Source organism: Hydra viridissima, unplaced genomic scaffold (assembly GCF_058129835.1).
Source record: "Hydra viridissima isolate aposymbiotic clone 2 unplaced genomic scaffold, HvirCarnegie_v1 scaffold_21, whole genome shotgun sequence".
Taxonomy (NCBI): domain Eukaryota; kingdom Metazoa; phylum Cnidaria; class Hydrozoa; order Anthoathecata; family Hydridae; genus Hydra; species Hydra viridissima.
In genome coordinates, this window is record NW_028324320.1 from 464,066 (window position 1) to 478,839 (window position 14,774).

Below are 14,774 nucleotides of genomic sequence, written 5' to 3' on the forward strand. Positions count from 1 at the left end.
TCACTATAAGAAATATATAATTAAATATATAATTAATTATTTAGCGGCTAACAAATATATATAATTATATATTTAGCAGTTATAACAAATATATAATTAAATACTTTATCTGCTAATACAAATATATAATTAATTATTTAGCAGTTATAACAAATATATAATTAAATATTTAGCTGCTATAACAGATATATATAATTAAATATTTAGCAGTTATAACAAGTATATATAATTAAATACTTTTGCCTAATACAAATATATAATTAATTATTTAGCGGCTAACAAATATATAATTAAATACTTTATTTGCTAATATTTAAATATATAATTAATTATTTGCCGCTAAAAACAAATATATAATTAAATATATAATTAATTATTTGCCGCTAAAAAAAAATATATAATTAAATACTTTATCTGCTAATACAGATATATATAATTAAATACTTTATCTGCTAATACAGATATATATAATTAATTACTTAGCGGCTATAACAAATATATAATTAATTACTTAACAGTTATAATAAATATATATAATTAAATATTTAGCAGTTATAACAAATATATAATTAAATACTTTATCTGCTAATACAGATATATATAATTAAATACTTAACAGTTATAATAAATATATATAATTAAATATTTAGCAGTTATAACAAATATATAATTAAATACTTTATCTGCTAATACAGATATATATAATTAAATACTTAACAGTTATAATAAATATATATAATTAAATATTTAGCAGTTATAACTAATATATAATTAAATATTTAGCAGTTATAACAAATATATAATTAAATACTTTATCTGCTAATACAGATATATATAATTAAATACTTAACAGTTATAATAAATATATATAATTAAATATTTAGCAGTTATAACTAATATATAATTAAATATTTAGCAGTTATAACAAATATATAATTAAATACTTTATCTGCTAATACAGATATATATAATTAATTACTTAAACAGTTATAATAAATATATATAATTAAATATTTAGCGGATATAATAAATATATAATTAATTACTTAGCGGCTATAACAAATATATAATTAAATATTTAGCAGTTAATATAAATATATAATTAAATATTTAGCGGCTATAATAAATATATAATTAATTACTTAGCGGCTATAACAAATATATAATTAAATATTTAGCAGTTAATATAAATATATAATTAAATATTTAGCAGTTATAACAAATATATATAATTAAATATATAATTAAATATTTAGCATTTATAACAAATATATATAATTAAATATATAATTAAATATTTAGCAGTTATAACAAATATATATAATTAAATATATAATTAAATATTTAGCCGTTATAACAAATATATATAATTAAATATTTAGCAGTTATAACAAATGTATAATTAAATACTTTATCTACTAATACAGATATATATAATTAATTACTTAACAATTATAATAAATATATATAATTAAATATTTAGCAGTTATAACAAATATATAATTAAATATTTAGCAGCTATAACAAATATATAATTAATTATTTAGCAGTTATAACAAATGTATAATTAAATACTTTATCTGCTAATACAAATATATATAATTAATTATTTAGCAGTTATAATAAATATATATAATTAATTATTTAGCAATTAAACAAATATATAATTAAATTATTTTAGCGGCTAATAACAAATATATATATATAAATTATTTTAGCGGTTAAATAATAAACATATAATTAAACAAATATATAATTAAATTATTTTAGCGGCTAATAACAAATATATATATATATAAATTATTTTAGCGGTTAAATAATAAACATATAATTAAATATTTTATCTGCTAAGAACAGATATATAAATTAAATTATCTTATTTGCTAAAATTATTCGGCAGTAAAAAAAATAACAAATATAAAATAATTAAATTATTTACAGTTAAATTAATTATTTTGCCGGCTAAATAACAAATATATAATTAGATTATTTTTGTTTACTAAAAATAAATATATAATATATTAATAGTAATTTGTTGTTTAGTGAACAAGAAATTAAATATTTATACTGCTAATAGTTAATATAATTAAATATTTTTATTGAATAATAAGTTAAATATAAATAATGAGTAAATATATTAATATTTTTTTATTGAATTAAATACATAATATAGATATTAAATTATTAATTAAGTTATATTAATAAATATATTTAGTATGTATATTTTTTTTTGTAAATTACATTTGTGCAACTTAAAATTACATTTGTGCGAATTAAATTACATTTGTACAACTTAAAATTACATTTGTGTAAATTAAATTACATTTGTGCTAATTAAAATTACATTTATGCAAATTAAAATTACATTTGTGTAAATTATGTGCAACTTAAAATTACATTTGTGCAACTTAAAATTACATTTGTGCAACTTAAAATTACATTTGTGCAAATTAAATTACATTTGTGCAACTTAAAATTACATTTGTGCAACTTAAAATTACATTTGTGCAACTTAAAATTACATTTGTGCAAATTAAATTACATTTGTGCAACTTAAAATTACATTTGTGTAAATTAAATTACATTTGTGCAAATTAAAATTACATTTGTGTAAACTATGTGCAACTTAAAATTACATTTGTGCAACTTAAAATTACATTTGTGTAAATTAAATTACATTTGTGCAAATTAAAATTACATTTGTGTAAATTATGTGCAACTTAAAATTACATTTGTGTAAATTAAATTACATTTGTGCAACTTAAAATTACATTTGTGTAAATTAAATTACATTTGTGCAAATTAAAATTACATTTGTGTAAATTATGTGCAACTTAAAATTACATTTGTGCAACTTAAAATTACATTTGTGCAACTTAAAATTACATTTGTGTAAATTAAATTACATTTGTGCAACTTAAAATTACATTTGTGTAAATTAAATTACATTTGTGCAAATTAAAATTACATTTGTGTAAATTATGTGCAACTTAAAATCACATTTGTGTAAATTAAATTACATTTGTGCAAATTAAAATTACATTTGTGTAAATTATGTGCAACTTAAAATTACATTTGTGCAAATTAAATTACATTTGTGCAACTTAAAATTACATTTGTGCAAATTAAATTACATTTGTGCAACTTAAAATTACATTTGTGCAAATTAAATTACATTTGTGCAACTTAAAATTACATTTGTGTAAATTAAATTACATTTGTGCAAATTAAAATTACATTTGTGTAAATTATGTGCAACTTAAAATTACATTTGTGCAAATTAAATTACATTTGTGCAAATTAAAATTACATTTGTGTAAATTATGTGCAACTTAAAATTACATTTGTGCAAATTAAATTACATTTGTGCAACTTAAAATTACATTTGTGCAAATTAAAATTACATTTGTGTAAATTATGTGCAACTTAAAATTACATTTGTGCAAATTAAATTACATTTGTGCAAATTAAAATTACATTTGTGTAAATTATGTGCAACTTAAAATTACATTTGTGCAAATTAAATTACATTTGTGCAACTTAAAATTACATTTGTGTAAATTAAATTACATTTGTGCAACTTAAAATTACATTTGTGTAAATTAAATTACATTTGTGCAAATTAAAATTACATTTGTGTAAATTATGTGCAACTTAAAATTACATTTGTGTAAATTAAATTACATTTGTGCAAATTAAAATTACATTTGTGTAAATTATGTGCAACTTAAAATTACATTTGTGCAAATTAAATTACATTTGTGCAACTTAAAATTACATTTGTGCAAATTAAATTACATTTGTGCAACTTAAAATTACATTTGTGTAAATTAAATTACATTTGTGCAAATTAAAATTACATTTGTGTAAATTATGTGCAACTTAAAATTACATTTGTGCAAATTAAATTACATTTGTGCAACTTAAAATTACATTTGTGTAAATTAAATTACATTTGTGCAACTTAAAATTACATTTGTGTAAATTAAATTACATTTGTGCAAATTAAAATTACATTTGTGTAAATTATGTGCAACTTAAAATTACATTTGTGCAAATTAAATTACATTTGTGCAACTTAAAATTACATTTGTGTAAATTAAATTACATTTGTGCAACTTAAAATTACATTTGTGTAAATTAAATTACATTTGTGCAAATTAAAATTACATTTGTGTAAATTATGTGCAACTTAAAATTACATTTGTGCAAATTAAATTACATTTGTGCAACTTAAAATTACATTTGTGTAAATTAAATTACATTTGTGCAACTTAAAATTACATTTGTGTAAATTAAATTACATTTGTGCAACTTAAAATTACATTTGTGTAAATTAAATTACATTTGTGCAGAAAAATACAAAAATGTAATTTAATTTACATAAATGTTAAAAAAATTTACATACAAACAAAAAAAATATAAATACCATACTAAATATATAATTAATTATATATTTAGTATGGTATTTATATTTAGTATGGTATTAATACTAATATTAAAACATATTTAGCTTTAAATAAAGCAATATTATATATTCCACTAAATAGAGAAATAAAAACAGAAGATTTAAGTTTTGTTAAACTTGTATTAGATTTTATATATAATAATAATATGATTTGTTTAACTGTACCTAAAATAACTTCTAGTAATTGGATGCTCCAAATTCCACCTAATACTATAATTAATGGAATGAATTCAATATATCAATATATAAAAAACAATAGTTAAATTTTCCTTTTTGCGGAAAATTATAATTAATATTTTTTTTTATTATAATATAAAGAGATTGATATAATGAATGATATAAATTACGATATTAATAATTCGCATATGTTTTATCAAGATGCTGATAGTTTTATTAAACATACTCCATATTTTACTTCCTGCCAAAAACCAGCATTATCGCGGCTTAATTATAATTTAAATAATAATGAAGAAAAAATTTTTGTTAATTCTTATAACGATAATAATACTGTAGATTTTTTACATCCTAAAACAAAAATGATTATACTAGGAGCAGACGATAAAACTTCACACCTTATTGAATGTATAACATTTTTTATACATGAAATACTAGCCGATGAAAATACTTATAAAAGATTAGGCTTTGTAGCAAATAAATTTGGATTTAATATTTCGATAAATAATGATATTAAAGAAAGAGCATTAATAAATCATCTAGCGCTACAAACAGTTAAAAATATTAGTAATATTCAGCACAGTATACTAACTATATATAATAATAATTGTAATAATTTTGATACATATGATAAAATACTAAAAATATCTATTTGTGTGTTAGAACTTATAATACAAGTTAGAAATAATCTACTCTGCGAAGGTAAAGGTGATTATAAAATTCCAAATATAAAAATGGACGAAATTAAAAACATGAGTGTAGAAAAAATTCTTTGTAATATTTCTGATATTTATAATCAATTTGGTAGAGATTTTTTATTTGATTTTATTAAATGTTTTATTAAAAAATATATTTCGCAGCAAGATAGTAATATTATGTATTATAAACTAAATAAGTTAGTAAACATTTTATATAGTTATTCTACTACTATGTAAAAAAAACAAAAGAGAATTATTATTAGTTATTCTCTCCATAAACTCAAATAGTTTTTTTTGTTAATAAAGATATTAATTTATTGAAATCTTATTTATAATATGAATTTTGTTGCCGCGAACGCTTTAAATGGAGTATTATCTTTTGTTATGTCAAAAAAAGGCTTAAATCTTATGTGTGTTATCGCACTAGGTATAATCGCTTTAGTTGAAGTTATGCATAAAATGGATAAACCAGTAGGATTTACTTTAATGGCTATTACTTTTATATTCTTAATTACAGGTGTTTTTATGTATCCAGCATCTGGAGGAAGTAGAGGATATTTTCAAAACTTAGCAAGTAATAATACTAATAATTTAGAAAAAACATCTCTTTATCCAACATCATAAGATAATTTATTATTTTTACTGATATAAAATATATATTAAAAAAAACTACATATTATGTTATTAGGAATATTAGGTGTTATTATATTTTTTGTTCTTGTTTCAATGGTTATATACGGTATTAATAGCTATAATCTAAGTCTTGCTTTAGTATCATTCTTAGTATATGGCGCGCTAGAGTATCTAGACGCTGAACGTAAATTATCCTTTGGGCGAAAATATTAATATATTATAATTATAAATATAAATTTAGCAATATTTTTTTTTTTGAAATTAATATATAAAATTAAATCTTTGTTTGATTAACATAATATACATGCTATTAAAAGTGCCGAAATTTTCTGATTATAGTAATAATAACAGACTAAATGATATAAATAGATTACAAAGTATAACAAGAAAAAAATATAATATAAGTGAAACAGATAATAATAAATTATATTTTCTGCCTGGTTCTTTTACTATAGCGCCATTTACTTTTAAAAACAAAAATAATATACATCCAATAACTATAGTTGGTACATTACGCAATAATGAAAAAGCTGTATTACATATATTTGATAAATATATGTATTTTATTGATATTATAATAGGAAAGGATAATGACGAAACTCCATTTCTAATTAAAATAAATGAAATATTTATATCACATAATTATAATAATTATATAATAAAAAAAATAGAAAATGGAACTTATATAAATAATGGATTCTATGGACAAAATAATAAATGGCTAAGAATATATTTTGCATCTATGAAAGATAGGCGGCTATATATAGATGTATTTGATAAAATTCCTAATCTAAAAGATAAAATAGCAAGTAATATGATGAGTTACAGTTATAAAGATGATTTAATTATGTTTATATCAAAAAATAATATAAATACTGCTCAATGGATATGTATTGAAAATTATATAAAACAAGAAGATAAAAAAACTACTATTGAGCATGAATATAGTGTTTTTTCACTTGAAAACATAACTAATGTAGATATAAATGATTATACTGCTTTAGAGCTAAACAATGTAGGTATTAGTATAGTCTACGATATAGAATGCTATGCAGGTAATAAAAATAACGATTTTCCAGCGCCGGAAAATAAAAATGATTTAATATCAATGATATCAATGACTATTAGCGATGAACGTGGCAAAGATGAAACTAAAGTAACTTTAATATTAGCGCCAATATTTATAGAATCAGATGATACTAATATATTTGCTTTTATGTCTGAAATAGAAATGCTTAAAGCATTTTTTTATATAATAAATAATATTAAACCTGAATGGATAGTTGATTTTAATGGATTTTCTTTTGATCAAAAATGGATTTTAAAAAGAGCTATACTAGAATATAAGTTAGATAAATATATAAATAAAGCTTTTAGTATTTGGGTTAGCGACTATATATCTCCTTTTTATCTTGCTCGCGGCGGCTATAACATGGATAAAGATATAACTACTGTTATTAAAATGGACGCTAAAGATAATCAAGAATGTTATCTTTTGAAGCCAGAGTATACTGCCACTATGATAGATGTTTTTGTTTATTTGTATAAACTAACAAAGACTTTAGATTTACCAGGGCGGAAATTAGATGATTATCTAGAATATTATAATATTCCACTAAAAGATAAAATGAAGTTTACATATATGAATTTAATTTTCGTCGGAGTATTAGCTATGACAGCTATTATTAAACGCGAAAATATGCATTATAGCGACTTAACAGATGATAAAATATATCCAGCGTCAAATTTATCATATCATGCTGATTTAAATTTTCCCGAGGAAAAATACAAAAATATAAAAGATATTATAAAATATTTTCTGCTCGAAAGAAAAAAATATATAGATAAAGAAACAATAATAAGTGAAAATATAAATAATGATGTATTTCTCAATCTAATTAAAAGTTTAACAAATGAATATCATAAAGGTGATAATGATATAAAATCTTTTTATAATGGTGTAATTGCAGAAAATAATATAATAATTAATTATAACGTAAAAGATACAACTAGTTTATATAAACTATGTTGTAAAGTAAATATATTTGATACTCATAGAATTCGCAGCTCCCAAAATCACTCACAAATATGTAATTTCGCTTTACGGGGCGAAAATAGTCAAGCTATATCGTTGTTTAATTACTATATGGAAGTATATAATATAACATCTAGAACATTAAATGATTTAGAAGAAAGTATAAAAAGATCTATACATAATGATGTTAAAAAAAGAGGCGGTAAAACTTTACCAGCAATGCATCCAAAGAATGGTATAATACAAATACCTGTATTATGTGTAGATGTAATAAGTTTTTATCCGTCTATTCAGCAGCAACTAGATATTAGCGCTGATACTATGATATCAGGTAAATTAAACAATAATGATGTTTTATTTAGTAAATACGATACTCTGCAAATAAGATCTGCATCAAAAAAAAATATGTTTAGCGGCAATAGTAATGATAATAATGAAAATAAATTTTATCATACTACTTTTATTCGAACAAACAAAAGCTTATGTGGCTTAATTCAAAAGAAAAACAAAGAAGATAGAGCTAAAATTAAACTTAAAATGGCTGAGTTAAAAAAAGCCGGCGATACAGGTGTTTCTTATTTAGTATTAGACGCACTACAAAACGCAAAAAAAATACAAAGCAATAGTATATTTGGTATCAACGGCTGCGAATTTATGTGCAAACAAGGTGAAATAAGTATATTTGTAAATAATGCTATTACAACAACAGCTGGATATTTACTGCTTTCCTGCGCTAAATATATATTTGCTAAATTTGGTGTTTGTTTTGCGGGCGGCGATACAGATTCAATATTTATGATATTAGATAAATCTGTATATGAAAAATGCTTTTATTTAAAAACAAAAATTAATTATAGTTAAATATATATAATTAAATATATAATTAATTATTTAGCAGCTATAATAAATATATAATTAATTATTTAGCAGCTAACAAATATATATATATAATTAAATACTTTATCTGCCTAATACAAATATATAATTAAATATTTAGCGGCTAACAAATATATAATTAAATACTTATCTGCCTAATACAAATATATAATTAAATATTTAGCAGTTATAACAAGTATATATAATTAAATATTTAGCAGCTATAACAAATATATAATTAATTTTTTACCGTCAAAAACAAATATATATAATTAATTATTTACTGGCTATAACAAATATATAATTAAATATTTAGCAGTTATAACAAATATATAATTAAATATTTAGCGGCTATAACAGATATATATAATTAAATATTTAGCAGTTATAACAAGTATATATAATTAAATACTTTATCTACTAATATAAATATATAATTAAATATTTAGCAGTTATAACAAATATATAATTAAATATTTAGCTGCTATAACAGATATATATAATTAAATATTTAGCAGTTATAACAAGTATATATAATTAAATACTTTTGCCTAATACAAATATATAATTAATTATTTAGCGGCTAACAAATATATAATTAAATACTTTATCTGCTAATACAAATATATATAATTAAATATTTAGCAGTTATAACAAATATATATAATTAAATATTTAGCAGTTATAACAAATATATAATTAATTATTTAGCGGCTAACAAATATATAATAAATACTTTATCTGCTAATATAAATATATAATTAATTATTTTTCTTCACTATAAGAAATATATAATTAAATATATAATTAATTATTTAGCGGCTAACAAATATATATAATTATATATTTAGCAGTTATAACAAATATATAATTAAATACTTTATCTGCTAATACAAATATATAATTAATTATTTAGCAGTTATAACAAATATATAATTAAATATTTAGCTGCTATAACAGATATATATAATTAAATATTTAGCAGTTATAACAAGTATATATAATTAAATACTTTTGCCTAATACAAATATATAATTAATTATTTAGCGGCTAACAAATATATAATTAAATACTTTATTTGCTAATATTTAAATATATAATTAATTATTTGCCGCTAAAAACAAATATATAATTAAATATATAATTAATATGTGTTTAATACTGTGCAAAATTTAATGAGTAAATAAGTTAATTAATACTGTGCAAAATCTAATAATTAATTAATAAAAAAGGTTATACAATGTGCAATTTTTAAAAATACGGTTAAATAAGCTACAAAAATAATATGAGTGTCGCTGAATTTAAGTAAGATTATTAGTCAACAGTAAATTACACGACGATAATTTACTGCTGCTAATAATCTGTAGATATATATTAAATATTGTTTATATAGAAGCATTGTATATTATATAAACAATATAAATGAAATGCAGTTATATTAAGTTAACTACATTTAAATATATATTATAAATAATTAAATTTATTTTTTCTAGAATTTATTATAATATAACTAATGTTGGTGTAAATACACTAGACCCTGATACTTGCCCTGCGCAGGAACCATATGCTTTATAGCCCCAATTGTATAGATCATAGTTTTCTGTTACAGCATGTATATGTGTTAAATTTGTTTCACCTACTATAACAAAATTAATCCATTTAATTCCATTAGCAGGTCTAGGTATTAATTTAAAAATAGCGTTAGGTGTTGTATCATAACTTCCTTTTTCATAGTTAGTAGATCGACCACAGTGCCATAAATTACCATCATCAGTTAAAACTATAGTTATTGTGGCTTCATAACTATAACCAGATTCTACTTTTACTATATTTGCTGAACCCCATGGAAGATTTGTAAGCATAACAGGAGTTGACTTAGACGAAGTATCAGTATCACCAGTTCCTAAGCAGTAGTTTAAATTATAGCCCCATCTGTAGAAGCCGCCAGTGGAATCTATAGCCCATCTATAACCATTTGATGCATCTAAGTTGCCTCCCATTGAAATCCAATTATTTTTAAGTAAAGCTTCTTGTGTAAATACGTTTACACTAGGAGATAATATTCCTATACCAAGCTGACCAATATGATTCTCTCCACAGCTTTTTATTTGACCATTTTTTGTTAAAATTGATGCTCCCATACTAAGACCTAATCCTACACCATAAGCTATTATATCCTTTACATCTTCATTTATATTAAATAAAGCTAATCTATTTATTGTTGTACCGTCACCTAAATTTCCGCTAGCATTTGAACCACAAACCCATAAATTTCTAGTATCAGCGTCAGTAATAATATAAAGCGCTTGCGCTGTATTATTATTAACAGCAGCTATTTTTACTGCTTTACCTGTAAAGCCGGTTATTATAGTCCATGTATTTCTATTTACTGTATCATTTGTTGCTAATCCTCCTGTATTATTAGCGCCAGCCCCCCATACTTCACCTAAATTATTTAAAAGATATACTGTCTGATTGATACTATTTGCGCCACATACTATTAAATCTACAACAGTGTTAGTGGAAGGCCAAGTAGGTGAATTGCATTTAGTTAATACAGATCTAAATAATGTATCACCAAGCGCCAAAGATCCAGAAGTATTAGCACCACCGCACCAAATTTCGCCAGTAGTTGTCCAACAATACAAACTAGTATATGTCTGGCGTATACCACACCATAATCCAGTTTTTACACCATTTGTTGTATGATAGCAAGGAAGGTGAGCTATATCTGCTATAGTAGAATTCATATATAAATTAGCACCAAAATTACCATGCGTCATAATACTATCATCACTTGTTATGCAGCCAAAACAATATCCAGGATATGTTTTGTCTGAAATATACTTTACTTTTTTAGCATTACTACTAGTTATACTATTTAGAATAATATCAAGATATTGTTTATTAACTACATCTGTTAAATCTATTGGATTACTTACATTAATTCCTCTTTTATTGCCAAAATCTAAATTAGCCAACATTTTATTAGTTCCATCTAAACTAAGTTTAGTATCTACGTATTTTTTATTAGCGGCATCGGTTAAAGCAGTAGGATCAGATAAATTAATACCTTTATTAGAATTAAAATCTAAATTAGCCAACATTTTATTAGTTCCATCTAAACTAAGTTTAGTATCTACGTATTTTTTATTAGCGGCATCGGTTAAAGCAGTAGGATCAGATAAATTAATACCTTTATTAGAATTAAAATCTAAATTAGCCAACATTTTATTAGTTCCATCTAAACTAAGTTTAGTATCTACGTATTTTTTATTAGCGGCATCGGTTAAAGCAGTAGGATCAGATAAATTAATACCTTTATTAGAATTAAAATCTAAATTAGCCAACATTTTGTTTGCTCCATTTAAATCTAACTTAACAGCGCTAAAAACAGATAAATTACTATCTACATAACTTTTATTAGTAGCATCGGTAGAGTTAGTAGGATTAGCAAGATTAATACCTTTATTTAAATTAAAATCTAAATTACCTGTCATTTTACTAGTTCCATCTAAATTTAATTTTGTTAAATTTAAAGCAGTTAAATTATTATCTACATATTTCTTATTAGCAGCATCTGTAGTATTGGTTGGATCAGATAAATTAATACCTTTATTTAAATTAAAATCTAAATTACCTGTCATTTTACTAGTTCCATCTAAATTTAATTTTGCTATGGATAGTAAGGCTAAACTACTATCAGTGTATTTTTTTGTTGCTATATCAGATGAATTAACCGGATCTATTAAATTAACACCAGTATATCCATTAAAATTTAAATTTCCTAGCATTTTATTAAAACCATCCACATCTAATTTTATATTACTTAAAGTTGACAAACCCGTATCTACGTAATTTTTTGTTACAGCGTCTTTATTATTAATAGGCTCAACTAAATTAACACAAGTATATCCATTTAAATCTAAATTAGATGTCATTTTATTTGTTCCATCTATATTTAACTTTTTTTCACTTAAAGCAGTTAAAGTAGTGTCTACGTAATTTTTATTAGCTGCATCTGTAGCAGCTGTTGGATCAAGCAAATTTATTCCTTTATTTGTATTAAAATCTAATGTTGATAGCATTTTATTAGTTCCATTTATGCTAAGTTTTAAAGCATCAGAAGTGTCTACATAATCTTTAGTGGCGGCATCTAAGGCTGCAGTCGGATTTTTAAGATTAATAAGTTTATAGTTATTACAATCCAGATCACTATTTAGAGTTATATTACCACCTAAATTTAATTTAGCATTATTTATAGATGTGTCTACATAATCTTTAGTGGCGGCATCTTTACTGTTACTAGGGTTAAGCAGATTAATAACTTTAAAGTCGCCTGCATCTAAATTAGCTAACATTTTATTACTACCATCTACATTTAATTTCGCACTATTTACTACTGCTAAGCTGTTATCTACGTAATTTTTAGTAGCGGCATCAGAAGCATTAGTAGGTTCTGCGTTATTTACTAATTTAAATAAGTTTATATCTAAGTTTGCGGCTAATTTAGTAGAACCATTATTTAGTTTAGCCGCTGTAATAGAAGTATCTACATAATTTTTAGTAGCAGCATCTGTACTATTAGTAGGATCATGGAGATTAGTAATTATATTTTGCATCATATTAATATCACCAGTCATATTTCCACCTGATTTTGATAATAAATCATTATAATTATTAGAAGATAGCTGCAAAAGATACCATAGATTTTTTACTTTAGTAAAAATCACTGAAGTATTTTTTATATTAAATACAATACTCTTAATAGTCGCTATATTGTCTCCATTTATTATATTGTCGCCGCTACTAACATCAGTTAATACTGTAAATGAATTAGTATCGAATTTACCGCTAATATCAGTAAACTGTATAGAAGCTGAATCTGGAACAGTACTAGTGGCAGGTAAAGTAACACTAATAACATCATTAGTAGTATCTACTCCGTAATGAATAGAGTATTTTATATCTACTACATCACCAAACTTAATTTCTTTATAGTTTGTTATAGGTATATTAGACCATTTAGACGCTCCAGTTAGAACAGCATTATAAGATGTTATATCTGGAGCAGGAACTAAACCAGTATCACCAGCCGCTAAATAACTAGCACCTTTCATTATAGTATTTGTTATAACCCACATCTTAGTAACACTATCATAAATTAGATCAAATACATTACCGCAATTGTTAGCAATATAATTATTTTTATTTTCTTCTGCGATTGAAATACCTGGCGCGCAAATTAGCAACACTGGATTTAATTTAAATTTATTTTTTAAATCTATAATAGTTATAGTGTCACCATTAACTGGAGTTTCTGGTAGAGTACAATTAATACTTCCATTGGTTGTATCGACATGATATTTATAACCTGCCACTAAATTTGTATCTTGATCAATAAAATAATTAAAGTCTGCAGGAGAATTAGATACTTTTGCTTTATTATTATACCAATTATATTTAGGATCATTAAGTTTAATTTCGCCTGAATATCGTAATTTAGATTCTTCGTTATCGTTTATATATTCTATAGCATTATCTATTGTTTCATTGCTTATTTTATTAACTGCGGTAATAGTAGAAACTATATCTGCATTATATGGAAAAATTATAACTGATTTAGGTGAATTAATTAAATCAGATGTTGTAATAGTAAATGTATGTCCTATAGTTAATGTTTTTGTATCGGGTAAATATATTCTTAAAATTTCATTTACGTCTTGAACATGAATTAATTCTGAGCTGTCTTTAGTTAAAACAATAGTTTCGTTCTTTAAAGTAGAAGTTATTACATTTAATTTTTTGTTTAGTCGATTAACTTTAACTATAGAATTATCACTCATATCTATATTACCATTCATACTGCCTCCAGATTTAGGTAAATAAT

At 22.3% G+C, this 14,774-nt stretch overlaps 1 protein-coding gene across 10 annotated transcripts in view; it reads right to left on the bottom strand.

Annotated features, from left to right (window-relative positions):
* The window catches only part of LOC149876386 (uncharacterized), a 195,896-nt gene that overhangs the window by 81,279 nt on the left and 99,843 nt on the right, over nucleotides 1-14,774 (bottom strand). For 3 of the 10 annotated variants that reach the window (XM_090075431.1, XM_090075429.1, XM_090075426.1), the window contains exon 1: nucleotides 8,259-8,366. The exons of the other annotated variants lie outside the window; for them this stretch is intronic. The gene's annotated coding sequence lies outside the window, so the exon portion shown is untranslated. Of the gene's footprint in view, nucleotides 1-8,258; nucleotides 8,367-14,774 lie in introns of those variants that run through there. 10 annotated transcript variants of the gene reach the window in all.